General features: G+C 32.6%; 1 pseudogene; it reads left to right on the top strand.

Annotated features, from left to right (window-relative positions):
• Positions 1-2,568: 2,568 nt before the first annotated feature.
• Positions 2,569-3,368, top strand: LOC121392025 (annotated as a pseudogene).
• The last annotated feature ends 4,370 nt before the right edge of the window (positions 3,369-7,738 follow it).

Raw genomic sequence — 7,738 nt, 5'->3', positions numbered from 1 at the left:
ATCTATATATATATATATATAATATGTTATACCTAGCCTTATTGTTTTAGATGATTTTGGTAACATTTTCCTTTTATCAGTAAAATCATTAGTTAAATCAACAACTTCAAATGAAGGAGTAGACTGATTGACTGTTCCTCCAACTTGTTTGACAGGTTTTCTAACTGGTTTGGCCTGTTTAGTTGGTCATCTGATTGACTTGAAAGGTCCTTTAACTGGTATCCAGCTGGTTTGACTGGTCCAAATGGTTTGACAACCAACTCACTTTTAACTGGGTCTTCTAAACCAGTTTCATCATCAAGTTAACTATCGTTTGTTCTCTGAGTCTGATACAAATCAATAACTTTCTTTTGAATAGAAGGTGAACTATCTTGAGGTAGACTATCTCCTAAACCAGAATCTAAGGAACTAGATGGTTCTTCTATTTGATCTAATGCAGCCAAACTAGATGAACCAGATCCACAAATTTGTAATGTCTGTTCTTTAAGATTCTGCTGATGTATTCTGATAAAATATCTGGAGGACTACTCATTAATTGTAAACAATACATAATTACTTACTTTGATCGGATTATAGTATCCTTCATTATTTACTATTGCAAAACTTATTTTTACTTGCTATAGTTTTCAGTAACTGTAGAGAGAGCAGGAGGAGCGGTGTGGTCTTCATTGTACTATTACTATAAAGTAGTTTTAATTCATCAGATGATATCAGGTCGTCATAATCATGTTCAATAACTTCTAATAATAATAATAATATTAAATATAATATTAATAGTTACAATAACTAACTTGATCTCTTTGGTGGTCTAAAATCTGTTTTGGCTCTGTCAGAAACTGGGATACTAAACTTGTTTGACGAGATATTTGTAAGAGGTCCTTTACTAAGTACAGATCACTCCAACTCTTAGACTTCTTACCAGCAATATCTTGATGCTAATAAGATAATTTAGACATGAAGATATAATTCAATATACTTTAGCTGGTGAATAAGAGTCCATAGTTTCCATAGTAAGTGGATTAATATTACCACGAGCTAAACCAACTTGTTTAGATGGTGAATTAAGACTGTAGATTGAGTTAAGAAATAAAAAAGAGAGCTATGTTATTAATATAAGTTATGATATTGGATACAATCCTGCATGTTCTAGCTCCCGTGGGTTCTATATCAGGAGAGGGTGTGGTCAGTCTTACTTGTTGTTGAGTACGAGGATCAAACACTAATGATATAAAAAAGGTGTGGTCAGCACACGGCGGAAATCTTCTTCGTAGTTCTCAGGGACTTTACCACTCTCATATTTAATGATTTAATAGCCTATAATTAATATTAATAATATAATTAAATAATTATGAACTAACTTTATAGGGGTCCTTGTTGAATTTCCATCATTAATTTGCATGCTGTACTTGGTCCTATACCAGGTATTGAGGCTAGATAGTCACACCCAACATAATATACACATATGGCGAAATTGAATCAGGAGTAATCCCTATGAAAAGTCAAAAGTAATTTAATTAAAAATTATAACTTACAATAAGTGATTTATTAGCTTTTCCAATATCTTTTAATTCTATTAATTTACCATAAACCTGCATCATTCATTTTAAACAAACCCTATAATATCAATAATTACAGGGACATACTCATTCATATTATATAATACCTGAGAACAACCAAATGCTAAACAGATCAGAGTCTTCAGTAATAACAAAATGTGAATGTTCTCTTTAACTAAATATGCTAACTCAGCATCTGCTTCATATGGTGCTACAATAACTTGCACACCTTCTTGTCTTAAAACTTTAATAAATGCAAGTGCCATCTCTGGACTAACATCAACAAATCTTTGAAAACATTCAACAGCTTCAGATTGCTTTCCCCTCCTTCATGAGCGCCTTGCCTTTCTCTAAATAGGACTGCCGTCGTCTAGGTCACTGTGTGTACAAGTGTTGCTATGGTAACCATGTGACTTACTCTTTTCTCTCCTCTTCTGTTTTTGATTTTCATTGTAGTAGACTGCTCCATCAAATACGACAATAGGAGTGATATGTCATGATGACGTAATAAATTGATTCTCTTCATACAATAACGTATAAATGGTCCTACAAAAAACAATAACATCATAATTAATAGAGCTATTGTGATTAATATCGCACAATTTTTCACATTTCTCAGTTTTCATAACCAGGCTGCAAAGCACAGGAATAAGCTCCTTTATGAAGCAGCAATCATGCATCAATAGCAGCGTGTCTGCCTTTAAAGGAACCAATATGAACGTCTCTTTGAGCATTACTTTAAATATGCAACAATCCTTTAATACCCATTGAAACTGAGTGAGGATAGCCCTATTATTAAAATCCCGCACTTAATTAACTAGATAATATTAATAATAATTAATTAAAGTGTTAAAGAGTCTAAAGATGAGAGTTTAGGATATGTCTTATCTCCTCACCCTCAGAACCAGTTACTACTGCTGTTAATGATTTAACGTTTTATTCTCCATCAGAAACTCCCACTTCATTGACTGGAGATGAAGGAGGGATCATAAACAAGTGTACCACGTCAAAGGGTGTTGTCCGGGGGTAGAACTGCTCAGTTTTTTGAGAGTAAAGGATTTGGTGGTTATTAGAGACTAATGATGAAGGAGATGAAGAAGAAAAACCTCTTCTGTAAGCCCACCCCATCTAATAATGATTATTAATATTTAATTAGGGAGGAGCTTGATATTGATCTTAAAGATATTTATTACAAGATACGTTGTGTCATACTGCCCCTCCCATCGTTGGGTTTACAACGAGATATTATACGAGAGAGTCCTGACTTCTGGGACCACTAATTGTTGTATTAACGTATGCTTTAATATCAGTGTATGGACAATTCAGAGTAAGCCCCACCCCTTAATTTATAATAACACCTTATTAATTAATATAGGTTGTATCTTGGATATTAACAATATGGGTAATAGGATCCCTATTAATATTCCTATTAACTAGAGTATTAGGTGGAGAGTAAGGCTCCACCCTCCTAAAGACACACCCATCTCATTATGTTTAACTAGGTGACCTGTTCTCAAACATAGGTGGTAATTGGATACTTCTTATTACCAATATTAATATCAGCTCCACTAATTTTGTCCTTATTAGGAAGTTATCCTTGGTTAACGTTCTTATTAAAGGTACTATATATATATATTCATTGATAATTGCCCATGGTAACAATAATTATTAGGGTTTGGCAGTATTATGGGCGTCATATAGTGCAGATCTTTGTTGGCACACAAGAGGAATTGAGACACAAAAAGATGTTATTGTTATATCCTATTGTTTAAATTGTATATCTACTTTATATCTGTATATACTGGCGCTTGATTTATTATATGAAACAAAAGTGGGTGTGGTCAAATTTGATAGTGGGTTTCTTACGCTTGGGTTCTGGTAATTTAATATCAGTTGTACTAGTTGAAGTGGGGTGGTATACCTGGTTGCTTAGCAACTGATACATCTTTGACATCTCCTCTAACTGAAGCTCCACCCACACCTTATTAACTAGATTAATTAGTCAGTTCATTAGTGAGGTACTTACCTATTGGTTTAGTTCCTTCTTTAGGTTGAATGACTTTGGTGGGAAATTTTTCACTAATTCCATTACAGACCATCCACTCTTTTACGCTGTGTTTTCTGTTGGTTCATCTTTAGGTTTACTCACATTATCGGTCTTTTCTCTCTTCCCCTGTGTGTGTGTGGGGTGCAGTCATAGTTAGTTCATATACTCAATTGATAACTGACCCTCATCTCCAGGGAACTTCCAGTAATAACCTCTACTTGGTTCATATCTAGCATATGATAATGCTATTGGAAAAAATGTTCATTTAATACATTGAATAACAGTGTTAACTACCTTCATCAAATGCTTGATGTACCAGTGTAATGTTGATAACTAGTTAAAATATAATATAATATAATTATAGAAATGTTGATTACCAAACGAGAATTGATGACTGACTGTAAGTCAGGACATTGATAAACCACACCTCCTAATACATAATAATCAGCCAATGGGATTACTATAATAATAATAATAATAATTAATATTAATAATTAATATTACCTTTATCTTGTGAGTGACGATGAACTTTTCTAATAACATATAATATTGGGTCTTGTGTTAAATAAAGAGAATATTCGATTCCTGTCATATTACTATTATACAATAATTACATGTCATAATTAAGGGGTCAACCCACATACACTAATTGAGCTGGATCTGCTCTCTGCATTTTTAATGATTTCATTATTACAGGTTCTGTCATAAAATGGATTACTTTTCTGAGAGAAATAATCCATAACGTTATCTTTATTGAGAACAGGAATCCATGAACTGTCATGCCAAGAAATTGATAACTTGGGTTCTGAGACTGCCATTCTCCTTCAATTTTTAACCCTTTTGTTCAATACTGGTTCACGCATGCGCAAACTACATACGTGTATTCGTGGAATACAATTATAGCCATGCTTTTTTACATAATACTCACCAAGACAGCTATGTTAGTGGTGTCCTCCAGTGTCTGGTGAACCATTTTATTTTTAGAATTCCTGCAATCAACCAGCAAACATGCATGTTGTGAATGTACAAAGTCAGGTATAATATTTTAAAGTTAAAAAAGTTCAAATTAATACAAACTTATGCTGTCACACAAGTATGTTTACTGAAGGTATTACTAAACTTATACAGGATGTACAGGTATAACAGTGGTACAACAATATTTTCATCAGAATCCCTTGTTCAAACTCTATCAAGTAAAAGAGAAAAATACAATAGACACCAAGATGCTCATGAGTATTATGTTTAACTAGTCAATAATTTAACTGAATTATTTAATGCAAGATAAGGCCTTGTAACACATTTTAAATTGTTTATTTATTGACTACAGGACAAAACAGCTAGTAGAACAAAATTTTCTAATGGCTGGATGGAAACAGGTTACAATTCAGTAATATTTTTATCAGCTATCTGACCCTTTTTATCACAGTGACATGTAACAAATGTAATTACAGCAACAGTAAGACACAGACTAGTAGTGTGTGCTTGTATTGAAAATACATGTTAGTAATGATATTAAGAGTGATACTTAATATTATGTTGAACAGGGTACCAAGAAAATCTATCTTCAGGACTTGATTTTTGATGAGTTAGATAATTCAGACAATATTCTAGACTACATTTGTGAAGGGTATGCACCTATAATCCTGTTATTTGATAAGATCCGTCATAGATTTGTCCCTAAGTTTACTATAATATAAAATTTAGGTATGGAAGCTGTGGTGAATCTCTTCAGACTATTGATGTAATAAAACATGTCAACCTTTATGTATTCACATAACAAAGACTTCAACATCATTACTCAAACATATTGTAACAAATAATACTTAATTGTTATGTTTAATAGAACTGAGTGTCCAGTTGTTCAAGTACAGCATAAAACATTAGATAAGATGTATGTAGCTAACACATACATCTGTATATTAACAATGTATGTATGTTAATTTGTATCGCATTCAGAAAACAACATTAAAAGTAGGCAGTGCCATTTATAAACTTGTGGGGATAGCGAAATATCAAAATAGACAGTACTCTTCATTATACACTCCACAGAAAACAATACTTAATAGTTCTATATCAGTAACACTAATGTATGTGTAAATTTGTATTTTGTACAATCAATCACCAGTAACATAGGTATATGTATAATTACATATAATTGCCCCTTCTATTAAGAATAATTTACTTTTGATGACTACTCCACCATGTTTCAAAGTCTTGTTGTAACTGAGGTGAATACTACAACTATACTATATGGTCAGTCTGAAGAAATGATTTCAGGTCATTCAAGTGTATATGGACATCATAATGGAAAGGCATCAAACTACCAAAGATCAGGACATTGTCCCTTCACAAGATATGTGTACAATTGAGAAGTTAATATTAGAAGTACCTGAAGATCTTACATTATGCCACCACTTCTTATAAAATTGAGACATAAAATTATGAATGTCCATTTCTGTATCAATTGTTGTTATATAAACAGTCTTAGGTTGACCCTATATAATTAGCTAATTATAGCTATGACAAGGTAAGTCAATAGCCATTAACTGAAGAAAGTTATCCAAGCTGGAGGACTTGAAGAACTAAAGAAGCTGTTAAAATTTAGATAACGAAGAGTGTTTAGGTAATGATTTTTATTTTTTTAAGCCTTATAAAATTAAGATACGATAAAAATTATTATAATTAGTAATGTTGTTCTAGTTTGCTTAAGTAGAACTAATTTTCAACAGTCTTTTAGTTCATCGATGATAGTAATCATATTCAGCGGTACCATTAATGAGATTCATAAGCCTACACAGAGCCCGCCCCACAAGAGACTGAAGACAAAATCTGCAGTACATATAAAAGGAAATGAAAACCACCTTGGATAGGTTGTGTTGTGGGCCAGCGTTCTGCAATGCATCAGACCTCTGAGATGGTTACCAGCATACTCTACGGAGTATCCGAAAGGCCGACTAGGATAGGGCTGGTAGTCTCCCTTTAAACGAGAAGAGGCTGGTGTATTTGTGGTTCCCGGTTCCTGAATGCGACATTCCCTAAGAGCTGGAATCCCGTACGGCTGGTTTTAAGTTAGGGCGACGCTCCAGCCAGGATTACCTCGCGAAGACGAGGGTTACCAAGCCAGGTGGCGGTCCCAGCTAGCAATAGCAGGGAATCCTGGAGCCTAAGTGGAAGCCTGAGTGGGTGAGCGAGTAGGAATCGTTTGGGCAACACAACATGTTTTTTTTTTTTTTTTAATAAATCTTAACTTTATTTTAAAATATTATTAGTATAAATCTTTCATATAATAATTTTTAATTGGTTTGACTGGTTTTAATAGATATGTTGAAATCCTGATATGTCATAAAAAATTAAAGACATGATATTCAAGACACATCAGTATCATTATGATTGAAGTCATAATACCTGACCACTAATATAGATTTTATTTTATTTTTTAGGAGCAATTAATATTTACATTATTTATATTTTTAAGTGTCTAGGTAGCCTGTAACGAAACACCATACTTTAATGTGAAATTTAATAATGTTTTTCATGTTACTTTTTTATTTATGAAATAAATACATTTACATGTATTTGGTGTTCATTTTGCTGGTCAAGTTTGAAAAAAAATAGTAAGAAAAAATTATAGACTTCATCTCTTGATACTATGATATTACAAGTGTCACATATACTACAATAAGAGACAATAGATATAAACATGTACATGTTTATTTGTACATGTACATGTAAATAAAGTAACAAGTCAAAATAAGTTAAGGTTCTATCTCCAGTGAGGCTGCCATCAGTAACAGTTGTACTTACACCTACTCATAAAAACATTTAATTATATAAAACTTTAGATGTACCTTCATTGCACTTGTCTTTGTGCATTAAGTTCTGTGTAGACAGAGTCAGACAAATAGTGTTGTACCTTACATGTACTATTCCAAAACTAAATGCAATACTTGATAACTACATTTGACAATTCTGTAATACTGAGTGTGACACTAAATAGTATAGTTAGTTGTCTGCTTGTGTCAAAATATTTGTTTATTGTGTTAATTTCATATTACTAATGTAAAGTTATCATTGTCTCTTTTTTATGTTACAACAAATAAAAATCCTTACTTAAACACTATCAATCCACAACGTG

The sequence above is a fragment of the Gigantopelta aegis genome, unplaced genomic scaffold, assembly GCF_016097555.1.
Source record: "Gigantopelta aegis isolate Gae_Host unplaced genomic scaffold, Gae_host_genome ctg3279_pilon_pilon, whole genome shotgun sequence".
NCBI lineage: Eukaryota > Metazoa > Mollusca > Gastropoda > Neomphalida > Peltospiridae > Gigantopelta > Gigantopelta aegis.
This window is presented reverse-complemented; position numbering and strand designations above follow the sequence as displayed.